The sequence below is a fragment of the Pseudophryne corroboree genome, chromosome 9, assembly GCF_028390025.1.
Source record: "Pseudophryne corroboree isolate aPseCor3 chromosome 9, aPseCor3.hap2, whole genome shotgun sequence".
Lineage (NCBI taxonomy): Eukaryota > Metazoa > Chordata > Amphibia > Anura > Myobatrachidae > Pseudophryne > Pseudophryne corroboree.
Window position 1 is genome coordinate 476,524,352 of NC_086452.1, and position 22,697 is coordinate 476,547,048.

The window sequence follows — 22,697 nt, forward strand, 5'->3', positions numbered from 1 at the left end:
AGCAGTGGGGATGAGGGGAGACAGTAGGGAGCAGTGGGGATGAGGGGAGACAGTAGGGAGCAGTGGGGAGACACAGTAGGGATGGGTGAGACAGTGGGGATGAGAGGAGACACAGTAGGGAGCAGTGGGGATGAGGGGAGACACAGTAGGGAGACAGTGGGGATGAGGGGAGACACAGTAGGGAGCAGTGGGGATGAGGGGAGACACAGTAGGGAGCAGTGGGGATGAGGGGAGACAGTACGGAGCAGTGGGGAGACACAGTAGGGATGGGGGAAACAGTGGGGATGAGGGGAGACAGTAGGGAGCAGTGGGGATGAGGGGAGACAGTAGGGAGCAGTGGGGATGAGGGGAGACAGTAGGGAGCAGTGGGGATGAGGGGAGACAGTAGGGAGCAGTGGGGAGACACAGTAGGGATGGGTGAGACAGTGGGGATGAGAGGAGACACAGTAGGGAGCAGTGGGGATGAGGGGAGACACAGTAGGGAGACAGTGGGGATGAGGGGAGACACAGTAGGGAGCAGTGGGGATGAGGGGAGACAGTAGGGAGCGCTATAACAGATACAGGGTAGGCTCTGACGCCTCCGGCTCGGGGTTACACCTGCGCTGTCTGGGTCTGACAGAAGAAGGAACCACAACTCCCAGCATGCACCGCATGGAGTTCTATGCAAAGCTGACTGAGACCACACCTCTCAGCAGCACTTGCGGTTCTGTCTGCGGCGCGGTGGCTGACGGGACTCAGAGAGAAAAGAAGACCTCACTTCCCGGCATGCCCCGTGCGGCCTCTCTAGTGACGTACTTCCGGCTTGCAGCGGAAGACCGTTTTCGCACCTTCGCTGAGGAAGAGGACGGCAGGAGGGAGCGGAGCTGTGTGACCGGGACTGAAGGCTCTGTGCGGCCGGCGTGAGGTGAGTGTTCGTGGCTGGGGGGCGGATGGGGTCCTCGGCGCTGTCGCTGAGAGGCTTTTTCTTCATTTGGCCTGGACGTCATGCTGGGACTTGTGTTCCCACCTCTTCCACAGCACTGAGGGGTGTCTAAGGCCGGTAGGCATCCTGGGACTTGTGGTTCCGCCCTATTGAGCGGTCAGTGTGCTACTAGGCCGGCAGGGCATCCTGGGACTTGTGCTTCCACCTTATCTTCTAGCTTAATACAGATGTGCATCCTGGGACTTGTGGTTCCACGTTATCCACGGGTGTCAGTGTGCTACTAAGCTGACAGGGTATTGTGAGACTTGTGGTTCCACGTTATCCACGGGTGTCAGTGTGCTGCTAGGCTGACATGGTATTCTGGGACTTGTGGTTCCACCTTATTCACCAGCCTGTTACAGGTGTGCATGCTGGGACTTGTGGTCCATTCTCGGGTGGGGTGTCAGTGGCTCCCATATCTGCTCCATGGCTTGCAGTGCATGCTGGTAGTCTTTCACCTCAGGGGCAGAGGATGTCTACGTGAGCTGTATGGCTGACCAGGCTTGCTGGGATTTGTGGTTCCACCTCTTTTAGCTGTCTAGAGGTGACTGAAGTGTGATGTAAAGCTGGTGAGCATGCTGAGGCTTGTTGTTCCTTATTGCACCTGTCTGCTGTATGACTAGCCGGTGTGTTTCCTGTGTATCGCATGCCTGTTACCCTATGGGTGGTCAGCCTGTGCGGGACACTTACCTCTGTGTGATTATTACAGAGCCCTGTGCTATTCCTGTCTTGTTTCCAGTTGTTATGCGCCATGGTATACGCTGGCGTCCTGATGTGTGAAATCCCACAGGCTTCCGGACCTGCGCTCTGTAGCTCGAAGGGGGGGATTCAGTTCGGCGTGGTGTGCGATGCTTGGTTGTGCGCTTATCGACAGTCATGACAAGACTTATTTCACATCTCTATGGGGCATAAGGGTAAACTTGCGATGCTGAGTCGACGCGTTGTCGATGTCTGGTATTGAATCCCTCCTATAACTTTATGATTACCGCTGTTCTTCACTGATAGCGTAACACTCATTATTTTATTTATTTTACTTTTTCTACACTGCGAGACCATGGTGGGTAATAAAGGCCATACAATCAGCACACACAACACTATAGCGGGATATGTCCCTCCTCGCTGTCTTCCTGATCACTTTACATGGGGATAAGCAGCGCGTGATCCTGATGCGTCATGGCTTCTGCCTGGAGTAACGCTGGTTCTATGTGAATAGCCACCACAGATTTACTTATTACTGGAGTGCAGGGACATTTATCTTAAGACTGAGTTTGTACTTTCTCTACCTCTGCTTCCTGCGTCGTTCCTCTACTCCGCAGTGACCCTGTCATGGCTGCTTGATGCTGCCGGTGTTGTCTGGTTCGCTGCGTTTTGCCGGTCTAAGCGGGGCGGTGGCTAGACACCGGGTGTGAGTGTACGGGGCAGAATGGCTGCTTACTGAGTAGTTTGTCTTTGTTTTATAGCACAAGGAGCTAAAGTCTGTCAAGATATGCTGAGACTTGTGGTCCCTCATCAGCCAGGTTGGCAAATGATCTGCTCCTATTTGCTAAAAGCTGTTATAATCTTCCCAAAGCAACTGACCAGATGTCAATGGCAGATCTGCGTTACTGAACTGACACCGTGGTGTTTGCTTTTACAATCGGCGTAATGCCTACTGTCTGCTCAGGACCATTTCACTGGGGCTTAGGGTGGTTCCATCTTACGTGTTAGTCACGTTCCTCCTTGGTCAGAGTAAGGAGTAGCAGAAGCCATACCCGGATAGTAATAGTACTTTGATCGGATGAAGGAGCATTACTGGAGACAAAGGGGTTACATCCCCGCCAGCTACGTAACTAGACGCTCAATCAGAATTGGAGATAATTACTATCGCACCTCAATCCTTACTGTGACCACTGCAGACATCTATAAGCATTCTAGTCCAATTACACCATTGTTAATTGTTGCCAGAGAACATGCATTAGTCTGTTTATTTCTGTTCAATAATTCAACGATCGTTTTGGAATTGTGATAACATTGATAGAGGAATAAGTGATGTTTTTTATATATATATATATATATATTTCTCTATCGTCCTAGTGGATGCTGGGGTTCCTGAAAGGACCATGGGGAATAGCGGCTCCGCAGGAGACAGGGCACAAAAGCAAAGTTTTCCGATCAGGTGGTGTGCACTGGCTCCTCCCCCTATGACCCTCCTCCAAGCCAGTTAGATTTTTGTGCCCGGCCGAGAAGGGTGCAATTCTAGGTGGCTCTCCTAAAGAGCTGCTTAGAGAAAGTTTAGCTTAGGTTTTTTATTTTACAGTGAGTCCTGCTGGCAACAGGATCACTGCAACGAGGGACAGAGGGGAGAAGAAGTGAACTCACCTGCGTGCAGGATGGATTGGCTTCTTGGCTACTGGACATCAGCTCCAGAGGGACGATCACAGGTACAGCCTGGATGGTCACCGGAGCCGCGCCGCCGGCCCCCTTGCAGATGCTGAAGTAAGAAGAGGTCCAGAATCGGCGGCTGAAGACCCTTGCAGTCTTCTAAAGGTAGCGCACAGCACTGCAGCTGTGCGCCATTTTCCTCTCAGCACACTTCACACGCAGTCACTGAGGGTGCAGGGCGCTGGGGGGGGGGGCGCCCTGGGAGGCAAATGTAAACCTATATACTGGCTAAAAATACCTCACATATAGCCCCCAGAGGCTATATGGAGATATTTAACCCCTGCCAAACTTCACTAAAGAGCGGGAGACGAGGCCGCCGGAAAAGGGGCGGGGCCTATCTCCTCAGCACACAGCGCCATTTTCTCTCACAGAAAGGCTGGAGAGAAGGCTCCCAGGCTCTCCCCTGCACTGCACTACAGAAACAGGGTTTAAACAGAGAGGGGGGGCACTAATTGGCGATATAAATATCTATATAAAGATGCTATTAGGGAGAAACACTTATATAAGGTTGTCCCTATATAAAATTATAGCGTTTTTGGTGTGTGCTGGCAAACTCTCCCTCTGTCTCTCCAAAGGGCTAGTGGGTCCTGTCCTCTATCAGAGCATTCCCTGTGTGTGTGCTGTGTGTCGGTACGTGTGTGTCGACATGTAGGAGGACGATGTTGGTGAGGAGGCGGAGCAATTGCCTGTAATGGTGATGTCACTCTCTAGGGAGTCGACACCGGAATGGATGGCTTATTTAGGGAATTACGTGATAATGTCAACACGCTGCAAGGTCGGTTGACGACATGAGACGGCCGACAAACAATTAGTACCGGTCCAGACGTCTCAAAAACACCGTCAGGGGTTTTTAAAACGCCCGTTTACTTTAGTCGGTCGACACAGACACAGACAGGGACACTGAATCCAGTGTCGACGGTGAATAAACAAACGTATTCCTTATTAGGGCCACACGTTAAAGGCAATGAAGGAGGTGTTACATATTTCTGATACTACAAGTACCACAAAAGAGGGTATTATGTGGGATGTGAAAAAACTACCATAGTTTTTCCTGAATCAGATAAATTAAATAAAGTGTGTGATGATGCGTGGGTTCCCCCCGATAGAAAATTATGGGCGGTATACCCTTTCCCGCCAGAAGTTAGGGCGCGTTGGGAAACACCCCTTAGGGTGGATAAGGCGCTCACACGCTTATCAAAACAAGTGGCGGTACCGTCTATAGATAGGGCCGTCCTCAAGGACCAGCTGACGGGAGGCTGGAAAATATCATAAAAAGTATATACACACATACTGGTGTTATACTGCGACCAGCGATCGCCTCAGCCTGGATGTGCAGAGCTGGGGTGGCTTGGTCGGATTCCCTGACTAAAAATATTGATACCCTTGACAGGGACAGTATTTTATTGACTATAGAGCATTTAAAGGATGCATTTCTATATATGCGAGATGCACAGAGGGATATTTGCACTCTGGCATCAAGAGTAAGTGCGATGTCCATATCTGCCAGAAGATGTTTATGGACACGACAGTGGTCAGGTGATGCAGATTCCAAACGGCACAAAGGTGTATTGCCGTATAAAGGAAGAGGAGTTATTTGGGGTCGGTCCATCGGACCTGGTGGCCACGGCAACTGCTGGAAAATCCACCGTTTTTACCCTAAGTCACATCTCTGCAGAAAAAGACACCGTCTTTTCAGCCTCAATCCTTTCGTCCCTATAAGATCATATCTGCCCAGGGATAGAGGAAAGGGAAGAAGACTGCAGCAGGCAGCCCATTCCCTGGAACAGAAGCGTTCCACCGCTTCTGACAAATTCTCAGCATGGCGCTGAGACCGTACAGGACCCCTGGATCCTACAAGTAGTATCCCAGGGGTACAGATTGGAATGTCGAGACGTTTCCCCTTCGCAGGCTCCTGAAGTCTGCTTTACCAAGGTCTCCCTCCGACAAGGAGGCAGTATGGAAAAAAATTCACAAGCTGTATTCCCAGCAGGTGATAATTAAATTACCCCTCCTACTACAAGAAAGGGGTATTATTCCACACTATATTGTGGTACTGAAGCCAGAAGGCTAGGTGAGACTTATTCTAAAAAAAAAAAAAAAAAAAAAATTTTTGAACACTTACAAAGGTTCAAATCAAGATGGAGTCACTCAGAGCAGTGATAACGAACCGGGAAGAAGGGGACTATATAGTGTCCCGGGACATCAGGGATGCTTACCTCTATGTCCCAAATTTGCCCTTCTCACTAAGGGTACCTCAGGTTCGTGGTGCAGAACTGTCACTATCAGTTTCAGACGCTGCCGTTTGGATTGTCCACGGCACCCCGGGTCTTTACCAAGGTAATGGCCGAAATGATGATTCTTCTTCGAAGAAAAGGCGTCTTAATTATCCCTTACTTGGACGATCTCCTGATAAGGGCATAGTCCAGGGAACAGTTGGAGGTCGGAGTAGCACTATCTCGGATACTGCTACAACAGCACGGGTGGATTCTAAATATTCCAAAATCGCAGCTGATCCCGACGACATGTCTGCTGTGCCTAGGGATGATTCTGGACACAGTCCAGAAAAAGGTGTTTCTCCCGGAAGAGAAAATCCGAGCTAGTCAGGAACCTCCTAAAAACAGTGCATCATTGCACAAGGGTCCTGGTAAAAATGGTGGCTTCCTACGAAGCGATTCCATTCGGCAGATTTCACGCAAGAACTTTTCAGTGGGATCTGCTGGAAAAATGGTCCGGATCGCATCTTCAGATGCATCAGCGGATAACCCTATATCCAAGGACAAGGGTGTCTCTCCTGTGGTGGTTATAGAGTGCTCATCTTCTAGAGGGCCGCAGATTCGGCATTCAGGATTGGATGCTGGTGACCACGGAGCCCAGCCCGAGAGGCTGGGGAGCAGTCACACAAGGAAAAAATTTCCAGGGAGTGTGATCAAGTCTGGAGACTTTTCTCCACATAAATATACTGGAGCTAAGGGTAAATTTATAATGCTCTAAGCTTAGCAAGACCTCTGCTTCAAGGTCAGCCGGTATTGATCCAGTGGGAAAAACATCACGGCAGTCGCCCACGTAAACAGACAGGGCGACACAAGAAGCAGGGAAAACTGCAAGGACTTTTCGCTGGGCGGAAAATCATGTGATAGCACTGTCAGCAGTGTTTCATCCCGGGAATGGAAACTGGGAAGCAGACTTCCTCAGCAGGCACGACCTCCACCCGGGAGAGTGGAAACTTCATCGGGAAGTTTTTTCCACATGATTGTAAACCGTTGGGAAATACCAAAGGTGGACATGATGGCGTCCCGTCTGAACAAAAAACGGGACAGGTATTGCGCCAGGTCAAGAGACCCTCAGGCAATAGCTGTGGACGTTCTGGTAACACCGTGGGTGTACCAGTCGGTGTATGTGTTCCCTCCTCTGCTTCTCATACCTAAGGTGCTGAGAATTATAAGACGTAGAGGAGTAAGAACTATACTCATGGCTCCGGATTGGCCAAGAAGGACTTGGTACCCGGAACTTCAAGAGATGCTTACAGAGGTCTTATGGCCTCTGCCGCTAAGAAGGGACTTGCTTCAGCAAGTACCATGTCTGTTCCAAGACTTACCGCAACTGCGTTTGTCGGCATGGCGGTGGAAAGCCGGATCCTAAGGGAAAAAGGCATTCCGGAAGAGGTCATTCCTACCCTGGTCAAAGCCAGAAAGGAGGTGACCGCACAACATTATCACCACATGTGGCGAAAATATGTTGCGTGGTGTGAGGCCAGGAAGGCCCCACAAAGAAATTTCAACTCGGTCGTTTCCTGCATTTCCTGCAAACAGGAGTGTCTATGGGCCTCACATTGGGGTCCATTAAGGTTCAAATTTCGGCCCTGTCGATTTTCTTCCAGAAAGAATTGGCTTCAGTTCCTGAAGTCCAGAAGTTTGTCAAGGGAGTATTGCATATACAACCCCCTTTTGTGCCTCCAGTGGCACTGTGGGATCTCAACGTAGTTCTGGGATTCCTCAAATCACATTGGTTTAAAACCAGTCAAATCTGTGGATTTGAAGCATCTCACATAAAAAGTGACCATGCTCTTGGCCCTGGCCTGGACCAGGCGAGTGTCAAATTGGTGGTTTTTTTCTCAAAAAAGCCCATATCTGTTTGTCCATTCGGACAGGGCAGAGCTGCGGACTCGTCCCCAGTTCTCTCCCTAAGGTGGTGTCAGTGTTTCACCTGAACCAGCTTATTGTGGTGCCTTGCACCTACTAGGGACTTGGAGGACTCCAAGTTGCTAGATGTTGTCAGGGCCCTGAAAATATGTTCCAGGACGGCTGGAGTCAGGAAAACTGACTTGCTGTTATCCTGTATGCACCCAACAAACTGGGTGCTCTTGCTTCTAAGCAGACTATTGCTAGTTGGATGTGTAATACAATTCAGCTTGCACATTCTGTGGCAGGCCTGCCACAGCCAAAATATGTAAATGCCCATTCCACAAGGAAGGTGGGCTCATCTTGGGCGGCTGCCCGAGGGGTCTCGGCTTTACAACTTTGCCGAGCAGCTACTTGGTCAGGGGCAAACACGTTTGCTAAATTCTACAAATTTGATACCCTGGCTAAGGAGGACCTGGAGTTCTCTCATTCGGTGCTGCAGAGTCATCCGCACTCTCCCGCCCGTTTGGGAGCTTTGGTATAATCCCCATGGTCCAGGAACCCCAGCATCCACTAGGACGATAGAGAAAATAAGAATTTACTTACCGATAATTCTATTTCTCGGAGTCCGTAGTGGATGCTGGGCGCCCATCCCAAGTGCGGATTATCTGCAATACTTGTACATAGTTACAAAAATCGGGTTATTATTGTTGTGAGCCATCTTTTCAGAGGCTCCTCTGTTATCATACTGTTAACTGGGTTTAGATCACAAGTTGTACGGTGTGATTGGTGTGGCTGGTATGAGTCTTACCCGGGATTCAAAATTCCTCCCTTATTGTGTACGCTCGTCCGGGCACAGTATCCTAACTGAGGCTTGGAGGAGGGTCATAGGGGGAGGAGCCAGTGCACACCACCTGATCGGAAAGCTTTGCTTTTGTGCCCTGTCTCCTGCGGAGCCGCTATTCCCCATGGTCCTTTCAGGAACCCCAGCATCCACTACGGACTCCGAGAAATAGAATTATCGGTAAGTAAATTCTTATATTATATATATATATATATATATATATATATATATATATATATATATATATATATATATATATATATATATATATATATATTTTTTTTTTTTTTTCTTTTGCGTCTTAGAGAATACTGGGGTCCACATTAGTACCATGGGGTATAGACTGGTCCACCAGGAGCCATTGGTCCTTTAAGCGTTTGTGTGTATGCTGGCTCCTCCCTCTGTGCCCCTCCTACCAAACTCAGTTTAGAAAATGTTCCTGGAGGAGCCGGTCACGTTTATGGAAGCTCCTGAAGAGTTTTCTGCATTTATTTTATCTTATTTCTCTAACGTCCTAGTGGATGCTGGGGACTCCGAAAGGACCATGGGGAATAGCGGCTCCGCAGGAGACTGGGCACAAAGTAAAAGCTTTAGGACTAGCTGGTGTGCACTGGCTCCTCCCCCTATGACCCTCCTCCAAGCCTCAGTTAAGATTTTGTGCCCGAACGAGAAGGGTGCAATCTAGGTGGCTCTCCTGAGCTGCTTAGAGTAAAAGTTTAAATAGGTTTTTTATTTTCAGTGAGACCTGCTGGCAACAGGCTCACTGCATCGAGGGACTAAGGGGAGAAGAAGCGAACTCACCTGCGTGCAGAGTGGATTGGGCTTCTTAGGCTACTGGACATTAGCTCCAGAGGGACGATCACAGGCCCAGCCATGGATGGGTCCCGGAGCCGCGCCGCCGGCCCCCTTACAGATGCTGAAGCAAGAAGAGGTCCATAAATCGGCGGCAGAAGACTTTCCTGTCTTCATAAGGTAGCGCACAGCACTGCAGCTGTGCGCCATTGCTCTCAGCACACTTCACACTTCGGTCACTGAGGGTGCAGGACGCTGGGGGGGGGGCGCCCTGGGAAGCAATGAATTTACCTTATTTGGCAAAAAATACATCACATATAGCTCCTGGGCTATATGGATGTATTTAACCCCTGCCAGTTTTCCAGAAAAAAGCGGGAGAAGAGCCCGCCGTGAAGGGGGCGGGGCCTATCTCCGCACACAGCGCCATTTTTCCCACACAGCTCCGCTGGTAGGAAGGCTCCCAGAATCTCCCCTGCATCCTGCAACTACAGAAACAGGGTAAAAAAGAGAGGGGGGCACTTATTTGGCAAAATAACAGATATAAGCAGCTATAAGGGATAGACACTTATTGTAAGGTTGTCCCTATACATATATAGCGCTCTGGTGTGTGCTGGCAAACTCTCCCTCTGTCTCCCCAAGGGGCTAAGTGGGTCCTGTCCTCTATCAGAGCATTCCCTGTGTGTGTGCTGGGTGTCGGTACGTGTGTGTCGACATGTATGAGGAGGAAAATGATGTGGAGGCGGAGCAATTGCCTATAATGGTGATGTCACCCCCTAGGGAGTCGACACCTGAATGGATGGCCGTAATTAAGGAATTACGTGACAGTGTCGGCACGTTACAGAAAACTGTTGACGACATGAGACAGCCGGCAGCTCAGTTAGTGCCTGTCCAGGCGTCTCAAACACCGTCAGGGGCTATTAAACGCCCGTTACCTCAGTGGGTCGACACGGACACAGACACTGACTCCAGTGTCGACGGTGAAGAAACAAACGTATTTTCCAGTAGGGCCACACGTTACATGATCACGGCAATGAAGGAGGTTTTGCACATCTCTGATACTGCAAGTACCACAAAAAGGGGTATTATGTGGGGTGTGAAAAAACTACCCGTAGTTTTTCCTGAATCAGACGAATTAAATGAAGTGTGTGATGAAGCGTGGGTTACCCCCGACAAAAAACTGCTAATTTCTAAAAAATTATTGGCACTATATCCCTTCCCACCAGAGGTTAGGGCTCGTTGGGAAATACCCCCTAGGGTGGATAAGGCGCTCACACGCTTATCAAAACAAGTGGCGTTACCGTCTCCAGAAACGGCCGCCCTTAAGGAGCCAGCAGATAGGAGGCTGGAAAATATCCTTAAAAGTATATACACACATACTGGTGTTATACTGCGACCAGCAATCGCCTCAGCCTGGATGTGCAGTGCTGGGGTGGCTTGGTCGGATTCCCTGACTGAAAATATTGATACCCTGGACAGGGACAATATATTATTGACTATAGAGCATTTAAAGGATGCATTCCTATATATGCGAGATGCACAGAGAGACATTTGCACTCTGGCATCAAGAGTAAGTGCGATGTCCATTTCTGCCAGAAGAGGATTATGGACGCGACAGTGGTCAGGGGATGCGGATTCCAAACGGCATATGGAAGTATTGCCGTATAAAGGGGAGGAGTTATTTGGGGGCGGTCTATCGGACCTGGTGGCCACGGCAACGGCTGGGAAATCCACCTTTTTACCCCAAGTCACCTCGCAGCAGAAAAAGATACCGCCTTTTCAGGCTCAGTCCTTTCGTCCCCATAAGGGCAAGCGGGCAAAAGGCCACTCATATCTGCCCCGGGGCAGAGGAAGGGGAAAAAGACTGCAACAGACAGCTTCTTCCCACGACCAGAAGCCCTCCCCCGCTTCTGCCAAGTCCTCAGCATGACGCTGGGGCCTTACAAGCGGACTCAGGCACGGTGGGGGCCCGTCTCAAGAATTTCAGCGCGCAGTGGGCTCACTCGCAAGTAGACCCCTGGATCCTGCAGGTAGTATCTCAGGGGTACAAATTGGAATTCGAGACGTCTCCCCCTCGCCGGTTCCTGAAGTCTGCTTTACCAACGTCTCCCCCCGACAGGGAGGCGGTATTGGAAGCCATTCACAAGCTGTATTCCCAGCAAGTGATAATCAAGGTACCCCTCCTACAACAGGGAAAGGGGTATTACTCCACGCTGTTTGTGGTACCGAAGCCGGACCCATTTTAAATCTGAAAGCCTTGAACACTTACATAAAAAGGTTCAAGATGGAGTCACTCAGAGCAGTGATAGCGAACCTGGAAGAAGGGGAATATATGGTGTCTCTGGACATCAAGGATGCTTACCTCCATGTCCCAATTTGCCCTTCTCACCAAGGGTACCTCAGGTTTGTGGTACAGAACTGTCACTATCCGTTTCAGACGCTGCCGTTTGGATTGTCCACGGCACCCCGGGTCTTTACCAAGGTAATGGCCGAAATGATGATTCTTCTTCGAAGAAAAGGCGTCTTAATTATCCCTTACTTGGACGATCTCCTGATAAGGGCACGGTCCAGAGAACAGTTAGAGGTCGGAGTAGCACTATCTCAAATAGTACTACGACAGCACGGATGGATTCTAAATATTCCAAAATCGCAGCTGATTCCGACGACACGTCTGCTGTTCCTACGGATGATTCTGGACACAGTACAGAAAAAGGTGTTTCTCCCGGAAGAGAAAGCCAGGGAGTTATCCGACCTAGTCAGGAAACTCCTAAGACCAGGCCAGGTGTCAGTGCATCAGTGCACAAGGGTCCTGGGAAAGATGGTGGCTTCTTACGAAGCAATTCCATTCGGCAGATTCCACGCAAGAACTTTTCAGTTGGATCTGCTAGACAAATGGTCCGGATCGCATCTTCAAATGCATCAGCGGATAACCCTGTCTCCAAGGACAAGGGTGTCTCTCCTGTGGTGGTTACAGAGTGCTCATCTCCTAGAGGGCCGCAGATTCGGCATTCAGGATTGGGTCCTGGTGACCACGGATGCCAGCCTGAGAGGCTGGGGAGCAGTCACACAGGGAAAAAATTTCCAGGGCTTGTGGTCAAGCATGGAAACGTCACTTCACATAAATATCCTGGAACTAAGGGCCATTTACAATGCCCTAAGTCAGGCAAGGCCTCTGCTTCAGGGTCAGCCAGTATTGATCCAGTCGGACAACATCACGGCAGTCGCCCACGTAAACAGACAGGGCGGCACAAGAAGCAGGAGGGCAATGACGGAAGTGACAAGGATTCTTCGCTGGGCGGAAAATCATGTGATAGCACTGTCAGCAGTGTTCATTCCGGGAGTGGACAACTGGGATGCAGACTTCCTCAGCAGACACGATCTTCACCCGGGGGAGTGGGGACTTCACCCAGAAGTCTTCCACATGATTGTAAACCGTTGGGAAAAACCAAAGGTGGACATGATGGCGTCTCGCCTCAACAAAAAACTGGACAGATATTGCTCCAGGTCAAGGGACCCTCAGGCAATAGCTGTGGACGCTCTGGTAACACCGTGGGTGTACCGGTCAGTGTATGTGTTCCCTCCTCTTCCTCTCATACCAAAAGTACTGAGAATCATAAGAAGGAGAGGAGTAAAGACTATACTCGTGGCTCCGGATTGGCCAAGAAGGACTTGGTACCCGGAAATTCAAGAGATGCTCACGGAAGACCCGTGGCCTCTACCTCTAAGAAAGGACCTGCTCCAGCAGGGACCATGTCTGTTCCAAGACTTACCGCGGCTGCGTTTGACGGCATGGCGGTTGAACGCCGGATCCTGAAGGAAAAAGGCATTCCGGATGAAGTCATCCCTACCCTGATCAAAGCCAGGAAGGATGTAACCGTACAACATTATCACTGTATTTGGCGTAAATATGTTGCGTGGTGCGAGGCCAGGAAGGCCCCTACGGAGGAATTTCAACTGGGTCGATTCCTGCATTTCCTGCAAACAGGACTGTCTATGGGCCTCAAATTAGGGTCCATTAAGGTTCAAATTTCGGCCCTGTCGATATTCTTCCAAAAAACTAGCTTCTGTTCCTGAAGTTCAGACGTTTGTCAAGGGAGTACTGCATATACAGCCTCCTTTTGTGCCTCCAGTGGCACCTTGGGATCTCAATGTAGTGTTGGGATTCCTAAAATCACATTGGTTTGAACCACTCACCACTGTGGACTTGAAATATCTCACATGGAAAGTGGTAATGCTGTTAGCCCTGGCTTCAGCCAGGCGTGTATCAGAATTGGCGGCTTTATCCTATAAAAGCCCTTACCTAATTTTTCATACGGATAGGGCAGAATTGAGGACTCGTCCTCAATTTCTCCCTAAGGTGGTTTCAGCTTTTCACTTAAACCAACCTATTGTGGTGCCTGCGGCTACTAGGGACTTGGAGGATTCCAAGTTGCTGGACGTAGTCAGGGCCCTGAGAATATATGTTTCCAGGACGGCTGGAGTCAGAAAATCTGACTCGCTGTTTATCCTGTATGCACCCAACAAGCTGGGTGCTCCTGCTTCTAAGCAGACGATTGCTCGTTGGATTTGTAGTACAATTCAGCTTGCACATTCTGTGGCAGGCCTGCCACAGCCAAAATCTATAAAAGCCCATTCCACACGGAAAGTGGGCTCATCTTGGGCGGCTGCCCGAGGGGTCTCGGCTTTACAACTTTGCCGAGCTGCTACTTGGTCAGGGGCAAACACGTTTGCTAAATTCTACAAATTTGATACCCTGGCTGAGGAGGACCTGGAGTTCTCTCTTTCGGTGCTGCAGAGTTATCCGCACTCTCCCGCCCGTTTGGGAGCTTTGGTATAATCCCCATGGTCCTTTCGGAGTTCCCAGCATCCACTAGGACGTCAGAGAAAATAAGAATTTACTTACCGATAATTCTATTTCTCATAGTCCGTAGTGGATGCTGGGCGCCCATCCCAAGTGCGGATTGTCTGCATTACTTGTACATAGTTATTGTTACAAAAATCGGGTTATTGTTGTTGTGAGCCATCTTTTCAGAGGCTCCTTCTGTTATCATGCTGTTAACTGGGTTCAGATCACAAGTTGTACGGTGTGATTGGTGTGGCTGGTATGAGTCTTACCCGGGATTCAAAATCCTTCCTTATTGTGTACGCTCGTCCGGGCACAGTATCCTAACTGAGGCTTGGAGGAGGGTCATAGGGGGAGGAGCCAGTGCACACCAGCTAGTCCTAAAGCTTTTACTTTGTGCCCAGTCTCCTGCGGAGCCGCTATTCCCCATGGTCCTTTCGGAGTCCCCAGCATCCACTACGGACTATGAGAAATAGAATTATCGGTAAGTAAATTCTTATTTTTCAGGCAGGACTGGATGGCACCAGACTACCTGCTTCGTGGGACTTGGGGGGGACGGGCCAACCTCTAGAAGGGTTAATGGTCCCGTTCCCCCGCTGACAGGACACTAGCCCCTGAGGGAACTATTCGCAAGCCCCACTACGGCGAGCGTACATTCCCGCAGCACGCCGCCACCCCTAACAGAGCCAAAAGAGTGGTGAGTACTAAGCCGGTGTCCCGGTTAGCGGGTCGCCGGCCACCGATAGTGGATACATGAGTGTCCAGGCTGTCACGGAAAATAGTACTGCCTGTCCCTGGTGCAGCTTCCCTAAAAGACGCAGCTGATCGTAAAATTGAGACTACACTCAAATCCTTGTACACAGCTGCTGGGGTGGCCGAGAGACCAACTATTTCATGTGCGTGGATTACAAAAGCCATTGCTCAATGGTCAGGTAACCTAATTGAGGGGTTAGGTTCCAGTTCCACCTCATCTGCAAACCAAGGGGTACTATTCCAACTTGTTTGTAGTACCGAAACCGGACGGTTCGGTAAGGCCGATTCTGAACCTCAAGTCGTTGAACTCGTACTTAAGAGTGTTCAAATTCAAGATGGAGTCTCTGAGAGCGGTGATTTCAGGTCTGGAGGAGGGGGAATTCCTAGTGACTATGGATATTAAGGATTCGTACCTTCACATTCCGATCTGGCGGCCTCATCAGGCTGATCTACAGTTTGCACTGCAGGACTGTCACTACCAGTTCCAGGCCCTGACATTTGGTCTCTCCACGACATTGAGGGTATTCACCAAGGTGGTGGCAGAGATGATGTTTCTACTCCGCAAACAGGGAGTGAACATAATTCCGTACCTGGACGATCTTCTGATAAAGGCGCCTTCCAAGGAGAGGTTGCTGGACAGCATTGGTCTCTCAACCAGACTTCTCCAGGATCACGGGTGGATTCTGAACCTTCTGAAATCTCACCTAGAGCCAACACGGAGGCTTCCATTCCTGGGAATGATAATGGACACAGTCGCAGAAGGTGTTCCTTCCATTGGAAAAGGCATTACTAATCCAGTCGATGGTTTGAGATGTCCGGAAGTGAACCAGGATATCTGTGCATTCGCCTTCTGGGGATAATGGTGGCCTCTTACAAGGCGCTTCAATTCGGAAGGCTTCATGCAAGACCCTTCCAGCTCGATCTGTTGGACAAATGGTCCGGATCGCATCTTCACATGCACCACAGGATCCGTCTGTTGCCAAAGGCCAGGATCTTCCTTTCTTGGTGGTTACAGACTTCTCACCTCGTCGAGGGTCAGAGGTTCGTAATTCAGAATTGGATTCTGTTAAACATAGACGCAGGCCTCAGAGGTAGGGAAGCAGTCACCCTGGGGGTTCAGTTCCAAGGAAGATGGTCCAGTCAGGAAGTCATCCTTCCAATCAACATTCTGGAACTCGGGGTCATATACAACGCCCTTCTGCAAGCCTCATATCTTCTTCAAGATCAGGCCATTCAGGTCCAGTCGGACAATGTGACGGCAGTAACGTACATAAACCGACAGGGCGGAACGAAAAGCAGAGCAGCAATGTCAGAGGTGTCAAGAATTCACCTCTGGGCAGAAAAACACGCTGTGGCGTTGTCAGCGGTCTTCATTCCGGTAGAAGACAACTGGGAAGCAGACTTCCTCAGCAGACACGACCTCCACTTAGGAGAGAGTGGTCTTCATCCACAGGTGTTCAGGTGCTTGACACGTTGGTGGGGATATCCACAAATCAACATGATGGCCTCTCTTCTCAACAAGAAGCTCGGGCGGTATTGTTCCATGTTGAGCGACCCACAGTCAGTGGCAGTAGACACTCAGACCCATGGAGTAGTCAATCAGATGGTGTACGTGTTGCCTCCACTTCCTCTGATCCCAAGTAATATCAAAAGAATAAAAAGGTTCAAGCAATTCTCATTGCTCCGGACTGGCCAAGCAGGGCCTGGTATGCAGACCTTCTTGAGATGCTACTCGAAGATCCGTGGCCTCTGCCTCTTTGCGGGGATCTTCTGCAACAGGGCCTGTTCGTCTATCGAGACTTACCGCGGCTACGTTTGACGGCATGGAAGTTGAACGGCTGATTCTAGCCAGGAGAGGTATCCCGACTATGATTCAAGCCAGTAAGGGGGTATCGTCTAAGCATTACCACCGTATTTGGAAGAAATACGTCTCTTGGTGTGAGAGCAGAAATTATTCTGTGGTGGAATTTCATCTGTTCCTGCTTTTTCTGCAGGCAGGTGTGGATGTGGGCCTCCGTCTGGGCTCCATAAAATTCCAGATTTTGGCCTTATCCATTTTCTTTCAGAAACAATTGACTTTTCTCTCCTTGACGTCCAGACATTCTTGAAAGGTTCTGCATATCCAACCTCCCTTTGTGCCTCCCACGGCACCTTGGGATCTCCATTTGGTGCTACATTTGGTGTATGCATTTCTCCTTCATCCACTAGGGGCCACTGGAGTGCAGATACAATGGGGATATAGTAGGCAGTAACTGGGAGCTATCACTTTAAATTTATAACCATGTGACTAGCTCCTCCCTTACTATGTCCCCCCTCCAAGCCTGTCTTAGTTTAGTGCCCAAGGGAGCTGGTTCACTCTTGGGACTTCTCTGAAGAAGTTTTCTTTTTTATTGTTCTTACTTACACCAACTGGCAGCTCTGCCACTGCCAGTCTGCACCGCGGGAGCTGCCAGCGGAGTCCCATCGCAGCTGCGTGAAGCTCGGGATGGCCCCGGCTGAAGGAGGCACTAGCTCTCCGGAGACTCGCCGGGCACCGCTGCGTGCGGCGCGTGTCGGGGCCGCTCCGTCGGCAGAAGATCCTGGCAGCATTGCAGCGGTGAGTATAAGTGGCCGGACACCGCTGCGTGTCGGGGCCACTCCATCAGGATCCTGCAAGCAGCAGTGAGTACAAACAAGAAGATGCCGGTTCCTGGTGCAACCTTGCTGGTGGAGCCGTCTGAAGAGAAATAGGCGGCAGCAGGGGTTCTGCTTTGTACGGCGCAGGTAAGTTGTGGGGGAGCAAGTGTCCTCTAGGTTACAGGATGGTTTGTATCGGGATCAGCTGATACCTTTTGCAGATCATATTCACAAATCTGCTTTCTATTCTTTTGAGGTCTCCAAGGACATCTGTATCCTCTGAGCCTGAATTTCCGCTTGGGCTATCCTAACCTGACGACCTTTAGGGCTACGACAGTGACAGGCGGATATTGAATCCTAGTGGGCAGCAGAGGCGTGGCCCTTTACGGGCCTGGTCGGGAAGGATCTTCCTGCCTGGATCTCTCAGGCCATTGAGGGTAGGTTCACTTTTCTTTCCCCTACTGCAGCTCCAAGACAGGACCTATACCGGTCCTTCCTTTCGATGCTTCCGTGCCCCTTTCAGGTTTCGAGTCCATGACGGGCGGTACCTCCGTCACCAGGGGATCTCGAAGTAAGAGGCTGAGGTTCAACGACCCCGGACCAGTCTGATAGTAGGTCCTCCAACACACCCACTGCCGGTCGGGCCTCCCTCCCACCTGGGAGATCCCAGGGTGGGCACATGTCTGTGGTTTTTCTGGGAGGCCTGGGTATGCTTGGGTTAGGTTTTCTCATCACGTGCGGTTACATACTCTATTTTGGAGTCCAACCGCCTCTGTATTTCCTCACCACGGGTTTGCCGGTTTCCGACGACAAGAGAGTCGTGCTGTAGGCAGCGTACTAGATGCTTCTATCCGCAAGGGTGCTGATCCCTGTTTCCACACATCGTTGAAAACGGGGCAATTTCTCGGGCCTTTGCTTTTTCCCGTATCGAAGCCAGATGGCTCAGCTAGGCCTATTCTGAACCTCTAATCCTTCGGTCTGTGTTTGCTAGTTTGGAGCAAAGAGGGTTTAGGCGTCCTTAGTCCTCAGGGATGCCTGTTTACTGGTTCCCATTGAGTTTCCTCTTCAGGTTTTTTTTACTCAGATTTGCGGTACAGGATACTCATTTCCACTTTCAGACCTTTCCGTTCATGTGGGTCACAGGATGGCCCTACTTCAAAGCGCAGGGAGTGACGTTTGTTCCCTAGCTTGACAATCTACTGCTGGAGACCCACTCTGCAGATCGGTTGCTTCTGAATGTCCGGATGATCCAGGATCTTCTGATTCGACGCGGGTCTCATTTATGCCACTCGTACGGTTTTCGGTTTTTAGGGATGGTTCTCAACGCGATCCGTCAGAGGAGTTTTCCTTCCTCGAGATCGGTTCCTCTATCTTAAGCCAAGTGTGGCGCTGAGAGAGGTCACCTACATCCTCTTCTGAGCAGAGGACAACAATCTTCATTCCACGCCAGGTAGGGCACCCAGGTGAGTGGACATTCCCTGGAGTTACGTCGGCTGGTCCGCTATTGGTAGGGACCACGAATCGACATCAGGGCGTTCCGACTGACTCCTCAACTGCCCCTTTACTACTCTCGGACGAGAGCCCTGGCGGAAGTAGCCGTGGATGCCTTCATGGCTCCTTGGAATTTCTGGTTAGTCTATCTTTCCTGTTACTACCTCAATTTTTGTAACGCATAACGGGAGAATGCGTGCTAGTCCTCCAGGTTACTCCAGCTTGGCCGCGCAGGACTTGGAATTCCTCCCTGCTCCTGTGGTCACTAGAGGACTATTGGCTCCTACCTCTGCGGGACTATCTTCTTCAACAGGATCCTTTTTCTCTGTTCAGTCTTACACAGGTTTCGTTTAACGGCGTGGCTGTTCACGAGACCTTCTCAGTCGGACAGACTTCCCTTGTTCGGTTATGCCTACTAGGCACCGATTTCGGAAGTCTGTTACCTCGCCTCACTATTACCACTTTTGGAAACTTGCTGTGGCCTGGTGTGAATGACGAGGGTTTTTTCCCTTCGTTTTTTTTTTTTTTTTTTCATTTTAACCGCCACCTTCGGTTTCTCCGGGTGGTTTTCTCGGCTGCGCTTCGACTAGGTTTGCCTGAGTTTCAGGTCTCTGCTCTTTCAGTTTTCTTCCAAAGAAAATTAGCCTTGCTGCCGGAAGTTTGGAATTTCTTAAAGGGAGTACTCTAACTGCAGCCTCCCTTTCACCCTCCAGCGGCACCAGGGGACCTCATACTGGTTCTCACTTTTCTGCAGTCTCGGTTATTTGTTTTTCCAGAGTAGGTGGAGATGTATTATCTCACCTGGAAAGGGGGTCCTTCTTCTTCTGGATCTGGCTTGGGCCAGATGGGTGTCGAAACTTGGGTCTCTCTCTCTTTCCCTGTTTGTCGACCTTCTTGCAAGATATTCCATGAGGATAGACTGAGCTTCATACTCTGCTGTCGTTTCTTCCAGGTGTACTGTCCGCTTTTCACATAAATCTGACACTTGTGTTTTCGGCCCTCTCAGCGGATTCACCAGATTCGTGACCTTTTAGAAGTTGTCAGGGCGCTCCGATTCTCTGTACCGAGGACTTCGGCTATTGGACAGTCTGTGTTATTCTTTAGTCTGTACGATGCTCCCGTCCTGGAGGGCCAGGGCCCCAGCAGACGTTGGCCCGTTGGATACGTTTGACCATCAGACAGGCTTATTTGGCGGTTGCTCGAGAGCCTCCATCTTCCCTATCGGCGCACTCCACGCGCTGTGGGGGACCTTCGAGGGCAGACGCCCACAGGGTTTCCGTGACTACTTTAGGTCACGATGCCGCTTGGTCGGACCATCATACGTCTGTCACGTTTTACAAATTTGACACTCTTGTGGCCTCTGTGTCGCAGTTTGGCTGAGCGGTTTTTCAGGACTCTCAGCGCTCTCCTTCCCGTCTTGGGAGCTCTGGGACGTCCCCATTGTATCTGCACTCCAGTGGCCCCTAGTGGATGAAGGAGAAATCAGGATTTTGGTACTTACCGATAAATCCCTTTCTCCGATTCCACAGGGGCCACTGGACGCCCACCCAGCGCTGTTTCCTCCTACACTTATCGGGTTGCATGTCACTGTGTGACTGCGCGTATTGTTCATGTTACCCTCTCACTAGGTTTCCAGATTTCCTTGGTGTTATCCTGTTTTAGTTGGCTTAGCGAACCTCCTCTACTTTAACGTTGGTCTTTTTCAGCTCTCCTCGGGCACAGTTTTAACCAGACTGGCTTGGAGGGGGACATAGTAGGGGAGGAGCTAGTCACATGGTTATAAATTTAAAGTGCCAGCTCCCAGTTACTGTCTACTATATCCCCATTGTATCTGCACTCCAGTGGCCCCTGTGGAATCGGAGAAAGGGATTTATTGGTAAGTACCAAAATCCTGATTTCACATCAACCAACCTATTCTGTTTCCGGTTGTTACCGACACCTCTGCTACTTTAATGTCTTTGGATGTTGTGAGGGCTTTGAAGGTGTATGTAAAGAGAACAGCTTGTCACAGAAACTCGGACTCGCTGTTTGTTCTTTATGATCCCAATAAGATGGGGTGTCCTGCTTCAAAGCAGTCTATTGCACGCTGGATCAGGCTCACTATCCAGCATGCTTATTCCACGGCAGGATTGCCTGTTCTAAAATCTGTACAGGCCCACTCGACTCGGTTGGTGGGTTCTTCCTGGGCGGCTGTCCGCGGTGTCTTGGCTTCACAGCTCTGCCGAGCAACTACTTGGTCTGGTTGGAACACGTTTGCTAAGTTCTACAAGTTCGATACTTTGACCAAACTGAAGGTCCTCAGAGGCCAATCAGTTCTGTAGGAGCCTCAGCACTCTCCCACCCGTTTTGGGAGTTTGGTACTTCCCCCATGGTACTAAATGGACCCCAGTATCCTCTAGGACGTAAGAGAAAATAGGATTTTAATTACCTACCGGTAAATCCTTTTCTCGTAGTCCGTAGTTCTTCCTACACTGTTACTTGGTTAATTATTGTTGGTTCAGCTGTTGCTGTCCCTGTTTCAAGTTTGGTTAGCTTGGCTTTCCTCTTGTTCTGTGTGTTGGTTCGGAATCTCACCACTATCATTTCTCCTTCGTCCTAGAGGATGCTGCGGACCCCAAAAGGACCATGAGGTATAGACTGGATCCGCATGAGACATGGGCACACTATAAGACTTTGAATGGGTGTGAACTGGCTCCTCCCTCTATGCCCCTCCTCCAGACCTCAGTTAGATCCAGTGCCCAGAGGAGATTGGGTGCACTGCAGGGGAGCTCTACTGAGTTTCTCTGGAAAGACTTTTGTTAGGTTTTTTATTTTCAGGGAGCACTGCTGGCAACAGGCTCCCTGCTTCGTGGGACTGAGGGGAGAGAAGCAGACCTACTTAAATGATAGGCTCTGCTTCTTAGGCTACTGGACACCATTAGCTCCAGAGGGTCGGAACACAGGTGTCATCCTCGCTGTTCGTCCCGGAGCCGTCCTCACAGAGCCGGAAGATAGAAGCCGGGTAAGTATATGAAGTAAGAAGACGACAAAGGCGGCAGAAGACTTCAGACCTTCAGTGTGGTACCGCGCAGCGGTCGCGCTGCGCGCCATTGCTCCCACACTCACACACACAGGCACAGCAAGGGCGCAGGGGGGGGGCGCCCTGGGCAGCAATAATTACCTCACATAACACTGGCACCAGTATTAGATACTGCGGAGGCAGTATATTATAAAACCCCCGCCAGTATAAAAAAATTAGCGGGACCGAAGCCCGCCGTCGAGGGGGTGGGGCTTGATCCTCCAGCACTAACCAGCGACATTTTGTCTACAGCATGCTGCAGAGAAGCTGCTCCACGGACTCTCCCCTGCTGAACAAGTAACGGAACAAAAAAACGGGGGGGGGAGAACATTTATTTGGCGCAAATCGTGTGTGTGTATAGGTGTATGTATGTATGTGTGTGTGTGTGTGTGTATCTATCTATCTATCTATCTATCTCATTGGAGATCCGCACTCGCATCAAAAAATACATAAACACATGTTCAGGGTGCACCCAGTGAAACTGACTCAGTCAGCCACAAATACATAACAAGAATTCCACAGAAGTGGAAGGGGCACTCACAAATAAATAACGTATACAATTAAATTGCATAAAACATTCATGTTTTAATAGTCAGTTGCACCAATTCGCCTTTGATCGACGTTTCGACCCCTAGACCGGGTCTTTCTCAAGATAGGCATGATCGGTTAACATTCACATCATTTTTCAAGGTATATACATAGTATCCTCAAAGATCTAGAAAAGAAAGAGAACATAAGACCACTCTTAATGCCTCCCAGGCCCCATTATTGCGCATTAATCATATACTAACTAGCACACGGCA

At 50.1% G+C, this 22,697-nt stretch overlaps 2 protein-coding genes across 6 annotated transcripts in view; one reads left to right on the forward strand and one right to left on the reverse strand.

Annotated features, from left to right (window-relative positions):
• The window catches only part of MON1A (MON1 homolog A, secretory trafficking associated), a 37,020-nt gene extending 36,305 nt beyond the window's left edge, over positions 1-715 (reverse strand). The window contains exon 1 of the mRNA XM_063941420.1: positions 598-715. The gene's annotated coding sequence lies outside the window, so the exon portion shown is untranslated. The remainder of the gene's footprint in view (positions 1-597) is intronic.
• Positions 716-727: 12 nt separating this feature from the next.
• The window catches only part of LOC134958672 (RNA-binding protein 6-like), a 196,996-nt gene continuing 175,026 nt past the window's right edge, over positions 728-22,697 (forward strand). For 3 of the 5 annotated variants that reach the window (XM_063941409.1, XM_063941412.1, XM_063941411.1), the window contains exon 1: positions 728-904. The gene's annotated coding sequence lies outside the window, so the exon portion shown is untranslated. The remainder of the gene's footprint in view (positions 905-22,697) is intronic. The other 2 variants (XM_063941410.1, XM_063941413.1) reach the window with 1 other exon arrangement.